At 42.3% G+C, this 20,918-nt stretch overlaps 1 protein-coding gene across 5 annotated transcripts in view; it reads right to left on the reverse strand.

The window, feature by feature from the left end:
* The window catches only part of LOC116560819, a 226,801-nt gene that overhangs the window by 123,778 nt on the left and 82,105 nt on the right, over nucleotides 1-20,918 (reverse strand). For 4 of the 5 annotated variants that reach the window (XR_004273154.1, XR_004273150.1, XR_004273151.1 and 1 more), the window contains one exon: nucleotides 9,393-9,585. The gene's annotated coding sequence lies outside the window, so the exon portion shown is untranslated. Of the gene's footprint in view, nucleotides 1-9,267; nucleotides 9,586-20,918 lie in introns of those variants that run through there. The other variant, XM_032292302.1, reaches the window with a different exon arrangement.

The following is a 20,918-nucleotide window of genomic DNA, read 5'->3' on the forward strand; positions in this document are numbered from 1 at the left end:
ATGGTTTCTAAAAGCTAGAATATGACTATGGGTAATGTTTACCTATGCATGGGATAAAGAGCAAAGGGATGCATTTTGCCTGGAAAGAAAAACAATTAGAAAGTTGGTCGCAAGTTTATGATAACCTCTAGAACAGAACTACGTGTTAGGAAATACTTGCATAGTTCCTCACGAAGTAAGTTATTTTATTGATGATGAGTCAGCACAAAGTCACCACCATTGTCTCATGCTCCATGTGTGCTAAAGACCTCAGTCTCCGTTAAGCCTGTCATCAGACAGGATAAGGAAAGTGGGTGTCATGAACAGGTAAAAGACAACAAACAGTTGGGCTCTATCAGCAGGGTCAGGGCTGCAAGGCTTCCAAGAGACATACAAACACATGAGATGCGGAGAAACCTCACCTCCCAAGGTTGAACAAGATCATCAGAAGTCAACATTTGCAGCAAGCTTTACAGGTGATTCTTCAGGGCTTACCATAGCAACCTTACCAAGGAGACAGAAGCCTAAATAGCCAAATGACTTGTTGGGAACATGTGGCAAATAAGTAGGTTAAAGGCATTTCCCTCAGTCAATTTGGTGCTTAGTCCTTCAAAACACATTGTCTCTCCTTTTAAATATTCTCCACTCTATGGATTTAAAAATCTTGGAAACTTGAGATGATGTGCTTGCTAATTAAGAATGTTTCCATTTCTCTGAATTACCCCCTCTTAAATCTTTTTATGGGAAAGCTATAACAAACCCCTCTTTATTACTAAGTAGGACTGGCCCAATGAGATCAGCTGCTCCAAGGAAACTGTCTCTGCTTATAACAGTACAGCAATTCTCTCCTGCAGAGAAAGTGGAATCAAGACCAAAAGAAGAAGGAGCTAGATGCAAAATTCAATCTGAATTTCCTTTAAGGCAAATGGCATTTCTCTCTCTAGATATATTCAAGATTTGTAGGCGTGGGGAGGGGAATAGCGTAAGTATATCTAGAGGACTGTATAATTTTTTAGCTAAATGATGAAACTGAGGCCCAAAGAGATAACGCAGCAAATTATTAGCAGAGCTCTGACTGAAACTCAGAGTCCTATGGCCATGGCTACTTTCACTACTAGAGGAGGCTGAGCAGAGAGTGTGGTTTCCTGGCCTGAATCCTGGCTCTGCAGCTTGCCAGCTGTGTGTCCTTAGGTAGGTTTCTTAAAGTCTGTACTACATTTTCAAGTCTGTAAAACAGTGGTGATGGATCCTCCCCTGGGGTTGTTGTAGGTTTTAAATTAGTGACTACGTGATCAGTGCTTACAACAGCGCTTGAAACTCAGAAAGCAATTACCGTTAGCCTCATTTTCACTTAGGATCTTTTCCAAACATTTCAAACAGCATACCAAAAACACTGAAAGCAGAAGGAGGGAAACACCAAGGAGCTGGAAGACAAGTTCTTCATATAAAGCCCTTACCCATCCAGTCTCCTCCATACGTTGTGATCCTTTAAGGCAGGCTACACTATCTTTTCCTGTGTCTAGTTTTTTGCCAACTGGAGCTAAACACTTCTTTTTTTAACTTTTTAAAACTATGATCTTAGGATGCATCTTCTCAGTGATAGCTTACTGGTCATGACAGTTTGTACAAAATTCTCTTTTACCCAGTAGACTAAGGAATTCTCCACTGAAGCAACACAGTTCCTCTCTCTCATCTCCCCAAGCCGGTCCCCCTTGGGGTGTGACGAAACTTGAGTTCAGTCTTACACCCGGATCTCATATTGGACATGGAAAGGAAACAGGGTTATTTTGAGTGACTGCAAATGAATGAAGGTGAGTGGTGCTCCCTCCCTGAGAGAAGCTGCTCCCTCATGACAGCTTAGGATCCCTAAGGAGGCTCACACATGAACAGACAAGGTCTTAGAGGGAGACGGTGGGTTCTTGCAGCAACCTCAGGAACAAAGTGTCTGGGTATTTCTAACATTGTGTGTTAGAGAGTTGGGGTGGTGCTAGTATAAATTTGAGAAATGCTAAGGAGTAATTGAAATAAATAGGAGGAGATTGGGAAGCAAAATGAACAAAATGCCTGATATGTCCACGTGCCAATGAGGAGGTGAGGTGTGAGGAGAAGTCTGTCACAGTAGCCAATAAACCGTGAGGGCCAAATGTTTGGCTTGAATAACTCAGAATCTGCTCCCTGCCTGCAGCAGAGCTTGGCAGTGAGTCACCAAATCCAGCAACAGCATTTCTTTTTCAGGAGCCACAGACAGTTCATTTACATACACACACACACACACACACACACACACACACACACACACACACACTTCTCTTATAGATATACCCTTTATCAGCAAGGAGACAAAGATGGCATTTCTTAGCATATTTCCAAAACTGTGTACATCATTGACAGTGATCAGGACCTATTTTCTAAGAAATAAAAAGGTTTTTTAAAGCATTTTTTTTAATTCTATTTAAAAAAATGCCACGTGTTCTGACAATTTCTTCTAACCCCTCCTTTTGTTAAAAGTGAAACAAAAACACAAGGACATAACCACAATGTTAATAGTGGCTATATCTGGGTTGTAAGGTTACAATCCTCTTTTCTCTTTGTTGATTATTTGTATTTTCTAATTCATCCTCCATACACATATATTTTTCTAGTATTTAAAATGATATAAGTTAAGGATAAAAACAGAATGAGCAAGAGCAAAAATTTCCAGAGAGCAGTCTTGCTATTTTATGATGTTCCTTCAAATGACACTCCCCTTGAACCAACAAGTACCAATGATAATATTCTTGAGAAAGGGCAAGACCACCATAGAAGAGCAAAAGGGATTGAGAACACAGGGGAATCAGAGAAATGATTTCACAGTCTTGCAGAAATGCTAAAACCTGCATAGTAACTGTGCTGAGCAAAATGTCACACTGAGGAGGCTCTGTGGGACATCAGTGTCTGTCAGATCCATGAGCAGTAGGAGCCCCCAAACAGTTGCAGGTCCCAAGCAGCCTTTTCAACTCAGTTGGAATTTTCCTTTTTGCAAAGGTATTCCCAGTCTTCACATTGCACATGTGTTTAAGTGCTAATTAACTGGGTGTGAATAGAGGAGAAATCCTTATAATTCAAGTTAACTCTATCTGCTAATATCATTTTTCAAATTGAAGCCCATTTGGTTCTAGGTATTAGCCAGACTACAAAATAATCATGCACTCCAGAATCTGTCCTGCCCCACTAATGAGGAAATATCCTTAAAAGGCCCATTGAAGAGGCACACTTGGATTTCAAGTAGCATCTTCCTTACCTCCTCCTGGTACCCTTGATATTGAGGAAACCACAATATCAGAAACTCTGACCTTTCCTTTTAAAAATGCAATTATTAATGGACAAACCTTCCCAAGGATTGACATTCAATTCAGAATCATCAGTTCCTATAAACTACAAGTGTTTCACATGCACTGAAGACCACACCAGCTTCAATTGTCATGTCCCAGGGTCTTTACTGTGCCAGAGGTGACCAGCATCCTCAAGTTGTCCAGTCGTTTCAATGTACATGTCATAGCTCAGGCATGCCCTCAACCCATGGCAGCAGGGTGTCAGTGGAAGAAGCTAAGATTCAGGCCAGAGAAGGGCTGGTCCCTAAGGAAGGAATGGAGGTTGCGGTGAGAGACCCCAGTTTAATAAGTGGTATTTGAAGTGGGAAAAGCACATTTGGGCTCACATCAGGAGTCATATCTCAGGGGATCCAGTGTCATGAACAGGTGAGGAACAACAGCTGGGCACAGATAAAAGTTTACCTGCAACCAACCCCCAACCTGCATGGAATTTGTAGTAACTACATCTCTATCTGAATCATCTACCCAGTATTCAAGTTCATGTAAGCCCTTAACTATCTCCACAGGGTTTGTAAGTAGACTCCTCTACCCCAGCCCTAAAGCTCAACAGGCAGCCCCCCTTACACAACATGCCAGCTGCTGTCATGCATCTCAGCTTTTCTCTCAGACTTCCATATTATGGCTCCATTACATTCGGCAACAGGGTGAGGACCTAGGGGCACCTGACACATGTGTGAGCCCCACGCTATGTGACCTTAGACAAGTTACTTTTGTAAACTTCAGTTTTCTTATCCAGAAAATGGGAGCATTAGAGTTCCTTCATCTTAGGGTTGTATGTGGCTTAAGTGAGATAAAGAATGCCTGCCACATGGTAACTGCTAAATAAAAACAGGATGGAGGATGGGTCTTCTTAACCCTGGCCACATGCCTGGAACCCAACCGTAACACAGTGGCTCTCAACCACGGGGGATTTTGCTGGTCGCATGAACTGAGAGGGGCTGTGGGGCTACTAACCTCTGGTGAGCGGAGGCCAGGGATGCTGCTCACCGTCCTGCAATGCACAGCCCAGCCCCACAATAAAGAACTATCTCGTCCAAAATGTCAACAGTGCTGAGGCTGAGAAGCCCTGTCCTGCTAGTAGCTTCATTTGACTTCCTTTGGCCCATGCTGCTAATGTGTCCCCCAAGCTGGGGTGCCTTTGCAGGGAAGGAGGGTCTCTAAACCTGACCCTTCCCAGGACTGGCCCATCCCACTGTCTCCTGAGCCCCCAGTTGTGAGATTCTTTGTCAAATGGCCACCAGGCTTCATTTCCCTGACCTGAGTCCATAACAGCAGGGGACAGGCAGAATCACCAGGCCTCTCTGACCACAGACAGGCAAGAAATTGCCTCCTGCAAGGCTGTGGCAAAGAGCCACGTGAAAACAGGCACAGCAGCCAGTCAAGCGTTCCACCCAAACTGGCTCCACACCAGGCCCAGACCATGAGTCACTACCACATGCTGCCGCCTCTTGCTGCGACCTTTCTTTATCCCTTCATTAGCTATAAATCTTCAGGAGCAAAACAGCAGAGAACAGACTGGGAAGGCCCTGGCAGAATATCATGCCAGGCAAATGCCCAAATCAAAATTCAGAGTTAAATGCCCAAGCTCTGGATGAATGCCAATCACAGCAAACCAAGGCTCCCCGGAGCCATCCCTGCAAACCAGGGAAGTGGACAAACGGAACTCCCCCCCCTTTGACATAATTTAAATCATGTGACAACACTGGAGCATCCTCTCCAGGAGAAGAAACAGATGTGTTTAGCAATACCCAGATGGCTGGGGACAAACTGAAAAACCTGTGCAATGTTTGCCTATAATTCATGCTTGCACGAAAAACTACACTGTACCCCCAAGTAAATCTTTCTAGTGTCCCTGACTCCTCTAATGTCAAATGGAATTAAGTCTCTCATGCAGTGTTGTGAGAAACAATTGACACAGTTTATTAAGTAGTGCTTTGACTCAAAATAAAACAAAATTGGCTTTTTTGTTTCATTTTCTGGTTGTAATGCTGGGGCAAAGGCTAGTGGATGGGGCAGCTCCTTCTACACAGGAATTTTACTCTGCACAATCTCACTGGAATTGTCTTTCTCAAAGTGTAGATTCTCAGCACCTGTGTTGGAAGCACCTAGAGAGCCCGAAAACAAGCAGATTTCCTGGGCCCTACCAATAACCTGCTGAATTGAAATGTTTATGAATGACGCTTTGGAAGGTGCGCTTTTAACAAGTTCTCACTTGAGTTTTATACCCTCTAAAGTTTGAGAACCTTGTAACAGTGAATAAACCCCTGGACAGCCCAGCCACTAACACTATTTCCAGCAGTAAGAAGACAGACTGGGTCCTAAACTCTCTTCTTTCCTCTGCCAATGGCACCCCATCTTATGCAAGTGAAGCTTCCAGACAAGACAAGACAAACCCAGAATGACTCATCTGAGCTAAACTGTCCACACTCACACTGATGTTTATAATACTGACAGCAGCAACTTTGCCATTTGTCCTTCATGGTTTTGTAATTTCTTTCAACATTCTTAAAGTTAAAAGGGCCTGAATGTTTCCTTTTCACAGCTGGATGCTGACTGCTCTGAGCAAACTTGCATCTCCGTTGCTTGTTACCAGGGAACTGATGATAAATAAACAGAACTGACCTTAAATCAATCTCTCCTCCCATCCCTCCTCCCCTCCCTCCTCGCCTCACCTATAACAACTTTTTTTGAGTATTTAATATGTGCTCCAGACATTCGCATACATTGTTGTTGCAAATGGTCTTGTAAGGAATTAGCTCCATTTTACAGACGAGGGAACTGAGCCACCAAGAGGCCATGTAGGTAACAGAACTACTGTTGGACTAGGCTTTCTGACTCCAAACCCAATGCTCTTAACAGCTAAACTATACTGCCTCCTGCTGTCTCCAGGAAATTTTAATTCAATGTAGCTACCAATTGACTGGTTGTCTAGCTTTTAAAATCTTCTAACCATACCATTACCAAGCACAAACACGCAGACCAAGTAAAGTGGGATTATTTTATGACTACTTGACCATCCAGTTTCATCAGTTATGTCATGTAACTTCATGAGCTTCTGGGATAATACCAGCAACTCACATTTGTTAAGCACTTACTGCTGTAAAGAATTGTTCCAAGTGCTGAAAGTATTCTAACTCGTTTAATCCTCACAGCCACTCTTGGAGGTAAGTGCTACCATTGTTCTCTCTTGACAACTTGGAAGAAATGTTTGCTAAGGTATCTAAGGTCACACAGCTAGTAAGTACCTAAGTTGTGAATATACCCAGAAAACATGACTCTAAAGCCATATTAGTTAAAGTTAATTAAAGCCTTAACTAACCCACTTTACTGTGTATTCCACTGTTAACACAATGACAGTGTCAACACATCTATGCAAACAATGAGGCGAGGGGACACACTCTTCCTAGATCTTTCTGGTGCCTGAAAGAATCCACATTGTTTTGAACCATGGTTTCAGAAATGCTATAGAAAACCAAGACCCATAAAATGCTGAGCACATGGAAGATGAAAGCTCTAAAATGGTGTGGGATTCTGTTGTAAATAAAGTCTCAGAAAGAGTTCAGTTCTGCAATGTGCTTTCAACTAAGGGCAGGGAGAAGCTTTGTTATGATTATTACAATCTAATTTAAAGCTGAAGCCAGGCGGGAGGAAAAAAAAGAACATAAACTCTCCACTAAAGCTGTCAGCCCGACTGTAGCCTCCAACTGTTTTAGTCACTAAAACCTTGTATTTAATGGTCACTTTTATAACAAACACTAAGAAAGAAATACAAAGCTCTAAATCAGACTTTATTTCTTTAAAAATGAAAAGAAATGGCATTGGAGGGCTCAGGAAGGTCACTGAGAGACAGTGCCACCATGCTGCCCTTCCCGCTGGTGATGGTGACATAACCATCAAGCCAAAACTCTGGTCTAAGGTAGTCTAATAACCTTGAAGGGAATCTCAACTGTGTGTGCAGAGTCCAAATCATTCCCAACACCAAGTGACAGCAGCTTCTATCCAATTGGCCCAGACCTGGAACTTCTATATTCCCATTTCAGAATGATCATCTTTCCATTCATAATTTATTTTACATGGCGTTATTGCCACAGGAAGTAAATACTGGGTGGCTGAAGTGAAAGTCTCCCATAAAACTCCTTAACAAATTGGAGCATTTATCTGCTAAGCCTCAAGGATGCAGTTTGTCTCTGATTATGTATGACATCTTTTAAATTCTTCGGCTCAGAAGAACATTCCAGAGATGCTACTATGGTCTGTCACTAATTGCAGAACCAAAAGACCAAATGCTGAGACCATATTTGGCCAGAAGATGTTTTCTAATATTTATGAGGTAGTGTGATCAAACTAAAATCTGGGAAACAAAACTTCGGCAAATGAGCAAACTCCTTATGCTTAAATCCCAGCCCCAGGGTTCCCGCCTCCCTGACTTTCCTAGGACAAGTTAGTCACTCCAGCTTCTGGATCCCACTGCATTCTCTTCATACCTCAATGGTGGCATGGAACATGTTGTAATCTAATTATTCTTTTTCACATGTCTGTCTCCCTTACTATCTACGTGGTAGCTCCTAGAAGGAAAGGGTCAGTGCCTTATCATCTCAATGTCCTCAGCACTTAGCAGAACTGGCAAATAATAGGCACTCAACAAATATTCAGTGAAGAAAAGAACAAGATCTAAAATGAGAAGACAAAACCCATCCATTCAATTCAAAGTGATTTTGGGGTGGGGGGTTTAGAATTAGGCTCTCACTCTGTCACTCTGGCTGGTGTGCAGTGGTACAATCATAGCTCACTGCAGCCTCAAACTCTTGGGCTACAGAGATCCTCCTACTTCAGTCCCCCAGGTAGCTGGGACTACAGGCACCTTGTAGACAGGCACCACACCTGTCTAATTTTTTATTTTTTAATTAGTTATTTTTTAGAGACGGGGTCTCAATCTGTTGCCCAGGCTGGAGGGCATTGATACAGTCATGGCTTTCTCCAGCCTCAACCTTCTGAGCTCAAGCAATCCTCCCACCTTAGCCTCCTGAGTAGCTAGGACTACAGATATGTACTACCATGCCCAGCCAATTTTTATGTTTTTGGCAGAGACAAGGTCTTGCTGTGTTGTACAGGCTGGTCTTGAACACCTGTCCTCAAATGAACCTCCTGCCCCAGCCTCAAAAAGTGCTGGGATTGCAGGCATGAGCCACCACATCTGGCCTGAAAATGACTGTATCCATTAATCCTGTGGTTCTGAATCAATAATTTTGTGGCTCAATCTTCTGACTTGGTCTGTCTCTGGTTCTGTTTCTATTCAAGTGTGATCCTTTTTATTTTTATTTTTTGAGATGTTGTCTCAGTCACTCTGTTACCCAGGCTGGAGTGCAGTGGCGCCATCTTGGCTTACTGCAACCTCCGCTTCCTGGGTTCAAGCAACTCTCCTGCCTCAGCATCCCAAGCAGCCGGGATTACAGGTGTGACCCACCATGCCCAGCTAATTTTTTTTTTTATTTTCAGTAGAGATGGGGTTTGATCATGTTGGTCAGACTGGTCTCAAACTCCTAGCCTCAAGTGATCTGCCCACCTTGGTCTTCCAAAGTGCTGGGATTACAGGCATGAGCCACCATGCCCAGCCTCAAGTGTGATCCTTACACCAAAGACTTGATCAGGGATCCTAAAGTTGATGTAACACATAAGCATATAGGATTGCAATAAATTGACATACTATTAGGTTGGTGCAAATGTAATTGCAGTTTTTGCCATTAAAAGTAATTACCTTTGCACCAACCTAATATTTACTGGATTTCTCAAAGCAAAAAAAACAACTAGCATATGGATACTTCCATTTTCAATCAGGAAATTGTGTCCAATGAATCTGAGACTATTTCTTTCCTCCTTCCTCCATTCGGAGGGAGGACAAGTCTGAGTGGCCATTCCCACACAGTCCACAGGAAGCCAAGAGTAGGATTGATCATTCACTCCCTGTCATTATCCCTTAACTCTGCACCAATATCTTCAGCCCTACTCAATACAAAGGCATCATGACTCCCCCATCTGTGTTACCTTTGCCATGAAGTCACCTATTCTGGGGCAAGGGAAGCCTGGACAGAGGCAGGACCAGAAGAACAAAGCTCTGTCATCTTTGCCCCAACATGCCTCTTCCAAATCCCAAAGCTCAAGTGTGTCCTCCTGACGTAAAGCCACATGCCAGAGTTCTCTCCTCTTCTACCACGCAGCATTCATTACCCTTTGTTTCCTAGATGACAGAGAAGATTTATTAGCATGTGAAAATTCCCCAATCCACCCACAAGTAGAATTATCTTTGTCAGCCCAGTTCATAAATCTTTTATGATACAGAATCAGAGAATGGATAAGAAGTCCAGAGAGGTGTGAGAAAACAGGGAGACTAACCAGAGAAGCTAGGTCAGTCTACATAATAAAGAGCTGGGAGATGCCGGGCACAAGAGGGGATGTCAGTAAACACATTGGGAAGTAGTGATTGATAAAGAATTATAAAGGAGAAGAAGAAGGCTTTATGATGTGTGACTGGCAGAGAAGAACAAGTACTCCTTTAATGTGCTTTGAGAGGCTTGTGTAAAGATTAAAATCACTTAAATTATATTTGGTTTAGGCTGGGCACATTTATAGGAAATTCCAGGCAGAGATTGGGCCATTTGGGCTCTCAGCTTGTTTTAGAGTTATTCCTGCTATGTCCTAATGCAGTAACACCTTTCCAGGTTGGGAAACCTTTTCTTGTGAGAATCACTTTACCACATAATCCATGAGAGTCTAACTGGGATCCATAAAGGATAATTAGACTCAGTTACAAGGAAGATTACAATGAACCTCTATGTTATATATTTACTATTGGCTAGGCACTGGGAAAGCTGCTTTAAATGTATTTGCTCATTTATTCAGTAACAAATTTATTTTTTCTTTTATCCTGTCTCATTTCAGAAACATAAAAAGCAGCTTAGAGAAATACCTAACTACAAAAATATAATAAATAAAAAGTGAGAGTAATTTTTAAAAATTGCAACAGTGTAAACGGTGCCATGTATGAGGCCAAAAACATATAACACAATGACATGCACACTTGATACTGATGAACCACACACTTGGCTCTAGGCTTTCTAGCAGCTAGTTCAAAGAAAGAAAACCAGTCAGTTATGCAAATCAGCAAGTCCATAAGATTAAAGCACAGCAAGAGATGTGAAACTATTCCTAGTACAAAGGCCAAATAAGCATTTCTCCAGTGGAGAGGAACCATACATGATGGACAAAACAACTCCCTCTACAACATCCGCAAATAGAGTTTCAAATACACATTTCAAAAGCTATTTCTTATATTGCCATTGAATATGAACTGACAATTTTACATCTAACTAAAGCAAGTCTGCATATAACCCTGTGAAGTGGACATCATTCTCCAGTCTGGTGAAAAAAAGTAAGACTCAAAGAGATTGACTAATGTGTCCACAGACACACCCCATGAAGTGCACACTAGCTCAGGTTTGTGCAAGGTCTTCATACAACTGACACCGCTCCAGCAAGGCCGAACCACAGAACAAAAGGACTCCTCTTGCTCAAAAGTTATTCTCCACCAAAGTCATCATGATGCACATGCATCTTCTTTGCAAAAGACTGAAAAACAGGTTTCTCAGGAGGCAATATTATAAGTCTGTTGTATGAGACAGGCCCTCCTCAATTTCAGAGTGGTTTCTAGCATCTGTGCTCATTTAAGTATTTGTTTAAGTGTCGCTGAAGCAGGTGGCACCCTAAGTACCAGCCTGCAAAAGAGGTCGACCCTGTGGAGGGGCGGGGGGAACCAAGACCTGGTTATGTTGCAGGTGTCCTCCCAGGTACCCTCTCAGGACCAGCAGGTAAAGGCATCTCTGGGTACATTTCCCTCCCCCTCTAGGACTGGGTGACGGGAAGAGATGTTCATGAGAAGAGGAACACGAAGGGGAGGGTGGGAAGTCTCTCTGGATCACATTGAAGGGCTCGCGGTGGCAGGCCCAGGAAGCAGGGATGTGTTTCTCACACTCGAGCAGCCGTGTGCAGGGCAGGAACAGCTGGGCAGCAGTCCTCAAGTCAGAACAAGAGGGCTTCCCAGAATCACATTCCCAGCCCCACCCCAGACTTACTAAGAATCTGAGGGTGAGTTGACCCGGGATGATTCTGATGGGCAGAACACTTGAAAACCTCCGAGCTAGGACTTGCAGCAAAATCTGTTCTTTAAACTCACCAATATTTACAAAGGGCCCCTCATGTGCCAGACTTGAAGTCAGTCCCAGGAAAGAGAGAGGAGCACCAAGACAAGACCTCTTCTTCCGAGTACAGTCACTGGAGACAGACATTTGACAAATAAACACAGAAACAGACACACACTAATTCATGCCTTTCTCTCGCCTAGAATCAAATCTGTCAGCTTGCAGTGGAATGTACCGAACTTTCCAGGGCCAGGGACGCTCAGTTTTAAGAAGTATGAGGAGCTGCATTTCAAAAAGTCATAACCTGAGAAGAGAAAAGCACCCTCTGGTGGCTCTCTGGGTGGTGGCACCTGCAGGAACCTCCAGTCCTAAGAAAGAGGGCAGATATGGCTTCAGGCAGGCGGCCCCAAGGCAGGAGATCCCAGAGTAGCCAGAATGTCCACAGGCCCTGTTGTGTTTCAGTCATAAATCTCTCCTCAGTGTCAAACCAGTCACTCTGGGAAAAGACATTTCCCCCTGTGTCCATTGCTAAGTGGGTTTACTTCTGAACACCTGGACTCTGCTATGGAGTCAAGTGACATGGCCTGAGTCCATCTCCACTCTCCCTCGACTCTAACATGCAGCAGGGTCTGGAACACAGAGGTACTCAATATAAATATGATGAATAAATAAATGAATCACACTATCCCATCTAGCCCGACATTGTCTGCTTTGTCAGACTTAGGGAAGACTGGACAAATAATCACAATGGTTAAGTCCCTGAATTCTCTGAAAATAAATGACTTCTTAAAATATTTAAATATAATCTATGTCCTTCCTAAGAGTCTCTATGAAAAGAATAATATTCACAAGGGGTATACTTTGTGCTTGGAGCTAAGCCTGGTATGGCTTAATTTGCAGTAGAGTAACATGTAAATTTATGATAATAAATTATATTATTTAAATGAAATTACAAAAATAAGAGTGGCTCACTCATATTCAACTTTCATGAATGCTGACACCTCTTGAAGAACATGGAGGTCTGATCTGTATTCAGGCCTGAATACCAGCGTGAACCACAAGAGCTCAGGGACTACTGGTTTGAAGTATGTTCATGGGAAGCCCAGTCAAATACTCGCATGATATGCTTAGCATTTCCAGCACGTCTCCACTCCAGAGGCCATGAGGAAATCCGCTCTGTGCAGGGATCTGGGTTATGAGATGGCACCCACAAAGTCACTCAACACTAGCTCTCAGAGACCCCCAGGAATAAAGGTCATAACAAGAAGGAACAGAAAAGACATGCATTTGATGATATGGTGGAAGAATTAGAAGGACAGGGAGAGAGAGAAAAGCACAGAATGGGGAAAAAAACCCTCAAAGAACTATTTGCAATGGTGCTTAATCCACAAAATCCAAAAGTAAACAAACCAGTCAGTAGCCTCTGAAGGAGGGAATTGATTTTGAGACATGTTGATTATGCCTTTAACTCTTAAGCTTGTGAAATAGTCTACTGAATTAAGAAACACAAGAGGCTGAGAAGTACATCTTGCCAAAAATTTAATCCATCTGAGTTGAAAGGCCACGGCACACCAGCAGAGAGAGAGTTGGCTAAGTAGTTCATCAGTGCACAGCCATGGTCTCTCACTGGATTCTACTTCTAATACTAGGAGTCTCTTCTGCCCACCACATCTGGCTGAGCACAGGGCATGGGGTTTAACATCTGTACCTGTGGGATGTTTGCAAGGGGGCTGATGCTGACCAGAAAAACAGCTTCATTCACCTCCGGATGAGTGACATCAAATCTTCATTATTCAGAATTTTGGAACCCTGTCTTTGGGGTTTGCTGCCTGTAAAAAGCTCACATTACTCCCAACTACCATCCTCAGAAAATACATGAAAGAAGTGGTTAAAAATGTTAACTTTGGTAGAAAAGCTGACTTTTAATGTTCACAGCACAAAGAAATAACAAATATTCAAGGTGATGATAGGCTAAGTGATATGGTTTAGCTGTGTCCCAGCCCCAAATCTCAACTTGAATTGTAATCCCCACGTGTTGAGAAAGGGAGGTGATTGGATCATGGGGGCAGTTTCCGCCATGCTGTTCTCATGATAGTGAGTTCTCAGAAAATCCGATGGTTTTATAAGTGTTTGGAAATTTCTTCTTTCCTCTTCTCTCTCCTACCACCTTGTGAAGAAGGTGCTTGTTTCTCCTTCATCTTCTGTCATAATCATGTTTCCTACGGCCTCCCCAGTCATGTGGAACTGTGCAACAATTAAACTTCTTTCCTTCATAAATTACCTAGTCTTGGGTACTTCTTTATAGCAGTGTGAAAATGAACTAATACAGGAAATTGGTACCAGTAGAGTGAGGCACTGTTATAAAGATAACCTGAAAATGTGGAAGTGATTTTGGAACTGCGTAATGCGCAGGGGTTGGGACAGTTTGGAGGGCTTGGAAGAAGACAGGAAGATGTGGGAAAATTTGGAACTTCTAGAGACTTGTTGAATTGTTTTGACCAAAATGCTGATAGTGATATGGACAATGAAGTCCCCGCTGAGGTGGTCTCAGATGGAGATGAGGAACATGTTGGTAAATAGAATAACAGTGACTCTTGCTATGCTTTAGCAAAAAGACTGGCAGTATTTTGCCCCTGCCCTAGAGATCTGTGGAACTTTGAACTTGAGAGAGATGATCTGAAATTGGAACTTATGTTTAAAAGGGAGGAAAAGCATAAAAGTTTGGAAAATTTGCAGCCTGACCATGCAGTAGAAAAGAAAAACCCATTTCCCAAAAAGAAATTCAAGGTGGCTGCAGAAATTTGCGAAAGTCACGAGGAGCCAAATGGTCATCACGAAGACAATGGGGAAAATGTCTCCAGGGAATGTCAGAGAGCTTTGTAGTAGCCCCTCTCATCACAGGCTCAGAGGCTTAGGAGGGAAGATGGTTTTATGGGCCAGGCCCAGGGTCCCCTCTGCTGTGTGCAGCCTTAGGACATAGTGCCCTGTGTCCCAGATGCTCCAGCTCCAGCCGTGGCTAAAAGAGGCCAAGGTACAGCTTGAGCAGTTGCTTCAGAGGGTGCAAGTCCCAAGCCTTGGTGGCTTCCCCATGGTGTTGGGTCTGCAAGTGTGCAGAAGACAAGAGTCGAGCTTTGGGAGCCTCTACCTAGATTACAGAGGATGTAAGGAAATGCCTAAATGTCCAAGAATAAATCCGCTGCAGGGGTGGAGCCCTCATGGAGAACTTCTGCTAGGGCCATGCAGAGGGGAAATGTGGGGTTGAGCCCCTACACAGAATCCCCACTGAGGCACTGACTAGTAAAGCTGTGAGAAGAGGGGCACCATCCCTTAGACTCCTGAATGGTTGGTCCACCGACAGCTTGCACCATTCACCTGGAAAAGCCACAGGCACTTAATGCCAGCCCATGAAGGAGCTGCCCAAGGCTGTGGGAGCCCACCCCTGCATCAGCATGCCCAAGATGTGAGAAATGGAGTCAAAGGAGATCATTGTGGAGCTTCAAGATTTAAAGACTGCCCTGCTGGATTCTGGACTTGCATGGGGCCTGTAGTCCCTTTGTTTTAGCCAATTTCTCCCATTTAAAATAGGAGCATTTACCCAATGCCTGTATCCCCACTGTATCTAGGAAGTAACTAACTTGCTTTTGATTTTACAGGCTGTAGGTGGACGGGATTCACTTTCTCTCAGATGAAACTTTGGACTGTGGACTTTGAGTTAATGCTGAAATGAGTTAAGACTTTGCAGGACTATTGGGAAGACATGATTGGTTTTGAGATGTGAAAAGACATGAGATTTGGGAGGGGCCAGGGACAGAATTACATGGTTTGGCTCTGTGTCCCCACCCAAATCTTATCTTGAATTGTAATCCCCACATGTCAAGGGAGTGGGGTGACTGGATCATGGGGGTGGTTCCCCATGCTGTTCTCATGATTGTGAGTTCTCACAAGATCTGACAGTTTTATTAGCGTTTGGAAGTTCCTCCTTCACTCTTCTCTCTCCTGCCACCTTGTGAAGAAGGTATTTGTTTCCCCTTTGCCTTCCACCAAAATTGTAAGTTTCCGGAAGCCTCCCCAGCCATGTGGAACTGTGAGTCAATTCAACATCTTTCTTTTATAAATTACCCAGTCTCAGACATTTCTTTATAGCAGTATGAAAACAGACTAACACACTGATTTGATCATTACACATTGTACCTATGTATAATTTTATATATGAGATATCACTGTATTCCATAAGTATGTACAACTAAAAATAAAAAATATGTTGGTTTTGAAGTCAGAGACTCAAAGATTAGAATTCTGGGTTTGCCATTTAGTAGCCATGCAACCTTGGGCAGGTTTATTTATGTCTGTGAACCTTAATTTCCTCAAGGTTAAAATACAGATTACAATACTATCTATCTTAGAGGTTTACTGTAAGAACCAAATGATATGACATAAGTAAATCTGTTGGCAAATGCTAGGAAATAATAAGCTTTCAATATACACTTTTTAAAGTTCTAGTTCTCATCTGAATCCAAAGATATCAAATGACTTCCCTGAGGTGGCATAAAGGCAACTCAGCACCATTTGCTTCTCAATATCATGGATTGGTTTCAATTGCTACTTTTATTATGTATTATTTATCCCCTCATCTAGTCTATTAGTAAATGTGTTAAATTTTAAAAGAGGCTTGTTTCATTTCTCTCAAACATTTCAACCTCTTTGGAGAAATTGTTATTAACCATCACTTGCTGTTCATAAACATTCAGTTAGGCTGACATCCAAATGTCAAGAGTTCAGACATGTAAACATAAAAATAATTTTGCCAGTAAAATTTCATGAGCTTCCACATAAAGTGTTTCAATTGACTCCATTTTGTTAGATGTGATCTTAATCCTTAAAACAGCAATTAATCTCAGCTAGTAGTATTCTGATTGTTTTTTCATCACATTTAAAATACCCTTGAGGACAGGACTGTGGCTTGTACTTCCTTCATATCCTACACAATCTCCGGTGTAGCAATAGGACTAAGTAGATGTTTAATATCCACCTTATCAGGCTATCTTTGGTATGAATAAACGCAAGTTCAGGGAAAAAGAATAATCCAAGTCTCTTTCTCAAACTAAAGGCTAAATTATAAGAAAATTTTAACTGTTCCAATAAAAGCAATACTTTCAGCTACTGTGACAAAATAAGACTGCAAAGACAGACTGAACCAGCCTCCTTGAGTTACTGGACCCACTGTTCTCACTGGTCCATGTGAATGTACAGTGAGAACACACAATGAGAAGGAGAGATGCTTCTTATTGTATAAAAAAATTATAGCAATAAAAACCAAAATCTAAAGTTATAGTTTTCAGCCTATGGGTACACATAACATGTCAGTGATAACAGTACCTCCCTCTTAACTGGCTTGTGGTGATCTGAATAACAAAAAACGTCAACAATGCCACTCTTGTGCCACCTTTTTAGCTGTCACTTGTGTGACCACAGAATGGCATTTTCTCTGCCTTCCCTTTACACTACACTTAAAGTCATAGAATTCAACCCCTTGCCAGTCCATGAAGATCCTAATTCCTTGCCTAAAATTGTGTGCCTAGTGTTCACAAACCTATAAACCTACGAGATGCCAAAATGGTACCCACCAAATGCCAAAATGGTTCCCTTCCACGCTCTTGACCCCAGCCACACAGTGATCCTCACAGTGCAAAGAAAAAAGCCACAGTCCTGGTGTCCTCACCTACCAAGTCCACATTTGCCATGATATTTGTGATTAGACACATGTGCTCCAGGGTCTGACCACTTAGGAGAGAATTCTGGCTCTAATACTCACTAACTCTGTGAACTATGGTAATTAATGAGCCTGTCTTAGCTTCAGTTTCCTTATCTGTAAAATGGTGATGATACAACTGAGGCTTATTGCAAAGAGTGGATGCAATAAGGAACATAGCAGCTAGTATAGTTTCTGGCACGTAAGAAACACTCAATAAATGTTCATTATTATTATTATATTACACCCTGAGAATAAATCACTAGAGTTATGCCCTAACATATCATTTAATGACTAGCTGACATAACTGCTGGGAAACCCTAAAAGTGCATCCTTTTTTGACAGGCATTATATTAGGCCCTATCATATAGTTTAATATTCACAAACACTGAAGTAAATGTTGCTATCGCTATTTTTACAGGTTCATAGAAGTTACTTACCCAGACTTAATTTGTTTATACAAAAGAATAGACAATGGCTGTCCAAAGTCCCAGTTTTCTCCACTAATTCATGGTGCCTCTCTCACACTTTGGAAAACTTGAGACCTTTTCAATGGTGCTATAGTTAACATAAAAATCAGCAACACACTCACAGGTTTAAGCTGCTGTCCAGAAAGCTGCCCTGACTCCTGCCCACTTCAGCTTCTGTCCACAGTTCACAAGGACACAACCATCTACACAGCTGCTGGATTGTCATCACATTTGAAGTTGTATTTATTTTGAAGTCCACAAAGCATGTGTCCTTATAAAAGTAATGGATGTGACCCTCAAACACTGATGACTTCCCAGCAGGGGCCCAGTGGTTGGTTTATCTGAAAGACTTTGAACCCATGGCTCTTCCAAGCCTCTTCACAGGGAAAGACTCTAAATCAACTCATCTTTTATGAGCTGCTAACTTCCTAAACTGGAGTTGGGGGACTCCTTGTTTGGAGGAGACATGGAGGGGTCTGGGACAATGCCTGAGCTGCCCCTTTCTGTGTCTGGCATGGAATACTCCCTGGGGTTAGGAATGTGCCCACCTCCCCTGTTGGTGAAAGCTGCACTCCTCTCATCTCTGTGTGCAAACACCATCCTCCTCTGTGCTGACTCCTCAATTTCCTCCCGTCAGCAAGTGTCATCTTCTATACGTCAGGGGGCTAAATCCCAGCAAGACCTTGCCGAAGTTCTTTCCCTAATGAAGTAGAAGGCACATTGAAAAGATGATCTGAGTCTCCTCCAGAATTTCCTCTTCCAATTTCTGCATTCTCTTATGGACAAGGTACAAGGTGTTTACTCACTCTCATTTCCGGAGTCAGAGTGTGTACACAACAGATGTGTTCATTTGATATGGAAAAATCTCCTCTTTTTAGTAAAAAAATTATTATTACTACAGTAATGGACCTGCATTTGCAAACTGCTTAGAAATCAGGAACAGCCAAATAAAACCCATACTTTCTTCTGCGTTCCCTTGGTATTTTTTATGTTCCTCTATTATTTTGAAGACCATTGTTTACATATCTGGCTCTCCAGCTAGTCTGTAAATGCTTTAAGAGCCAAAACTAGGTTTTAGTCATTTTTGTAACCTCAGCAAAATGCTCAGTTCCTGAAATGCAGTAGGTGATCAACAAATATCTGGATGAATGGATTTAATGGAATCCTCAGACTTTAGAGAAGGAGGGCCCTTGAGCAAATCTAATCTGAATTTTTCTCATTTTACAGTACTGTCTTTCCACTGGACTCCAATCAGGTTTAGAGATTACAGAGATGGCAATACCATCAACTAACTTCTCCCACTCCTTCTTCCTTTTGTGGTTCTTCTAGCCACTCAAGGGGCGTGAAAGGAGTTCCAGTCTCCTCCATTCAACCAATTTCTTTACAGTTTATCAAGTTTCCTCAAAATAATATGCCTGGCCAGTTTCAATTTAAAAAGCTTTTCTAATGCTGTCTTATTCTCCTCTGAGAGAGTCCAACTTTGCAAATCTTTGCAATATTTATGTTTATAAGAATACAAGTAGCAGACATTTATTGGCAGGTATTCCATGCCAGGCACTGTGTATGGCTTTACATACTTTGTCTCATTTAATTCTTATGACAACCCTATGAGGCTCAGACAGGATAAGTGGTTGCCCAAGATGACACAGCTAATAAGTGGCCAAGCCAGAATTTGATCTAAATCCAGCTTCAGAGCCCTACTTCTTTAATCTAATCTAGCTGAGAAAATCACCCATATTTTTCTCATGTAGCTATTTTGAAGGTTTTATTCTTAAGAATCAACTGCTTTCATTATATCATGTATGTGAAGTATTTCTAATATGTTGATGAAAAGTATTAAGTAGGAAATAATTGTATTCCTAAACTAACCCCGTAAAGCGGGATAGGCTTCTATTATGAAACGTCTTTGAAACGAGTTCATAAGGGAAACAGAACAGGAAAGCACATAGAAACCCGAGGTGCTTATCATATCTGCTTGATGCACTGGCCAGCAGTTGTCCTTCAGAGGGAGCAGTGAAGTCACAGGGGATCACCTGCTCTGTAAGGTGACACATCTTGATTAAATTTTTAAAAGGAAGAAAAGGACAGTGTAACCTCTGTTCTGCCTACTTGAAGGTTACAACATATGCAAGAGGCCAATGTTTGCTTTTACTGGCTGTGGAAACATATCATGTAACTCTTGCCTACTCAGAAATCCAGCTTGGGAAGGGAATTCCTATAGATGAATTCCAAGTAGCTGACTTTATCAACATCTTGGGACATTAAGTTGCTTCTAACCTAATTATTCAAACTATTTTCAACCACAGATTGTGTCATCACCAACACTCAGTCCAAAGACTAAAATAAAACAATCCTTGGAAAATTCCAGCAGCATGCTCATCAGCGGACTCAGACCTTCAAAAGGCTCACCGAAATGCCGGGGTGCAAAGGCCCAGCATTCTCTGCTCCTCATGTGCACTTCTGAGCATTCCTAACTCAGCCTATTTGCAATCTAAAATTCTTTACTCACTCCCACCTGCTTGGCAAAAGACTTTCCCTACTGGGACGTGCCACAACTTGTAGGAAGAACTCCACTAATTAGAAATACTGCACTGACAGTGGTCGTGAATAAGTTGTGCCAGGTGTTCACATGTCCTTAATACCAGCCATGTTTGGTTATATATAACAACATAAAATCAGGGCAATGGAATGCCTGGTCTTGCAGGCTGTGTCTCTAGCCATACATTGCATTTTAACCCATATCACAGGCTAATTAAAAGCACAAAAAGTTATAGTTTTTAGCTCAAATTTTCAAAGAGGAGAGAAAGAAGTCTAAAACGTATTAAATACCTACTAAAGGGCAGGCCTTGTGCTGAGAGCTTTACTTCTGTTACCTCTATAATTCCCACCATGGTCATACAAGGGAGGTATTACTGTCCCCATCTCACAGATAAGGAAATGTAGCCGCTGAAGGATAAAATATCCCGCCCAGGTGACTGGTAAAGACAGAATGGGAACCCGAATTATGTGAACCGAAATTCCATGTTTGTTTTCGCCAACAGATCAAAGTTTCCCCACACTGCCTAGTCCAGGACAAAAAGCATAGGAATAACGGTTTTAAAAATACAGATTCTGCAGTCAGGCTTCCTGGGTGTTTAATCTGCTCCGTTCAGTTTCT

This window comes from Sapajus apella, unplaced genomic scaffold (assembly GCF_009761245.1).
Source record: "Sapajus apella isolate SASKATOON/1434 unplaced genomic scaffold, GSC_monkey_1.0 scaffold27, whole genome shotgun sequence".
Taxonomy (NCBI): Eukaryota; Metazoa; Chordata; class Mammalia; order Primates; family Cebidae; genus Sapajus; species Sapajus apella.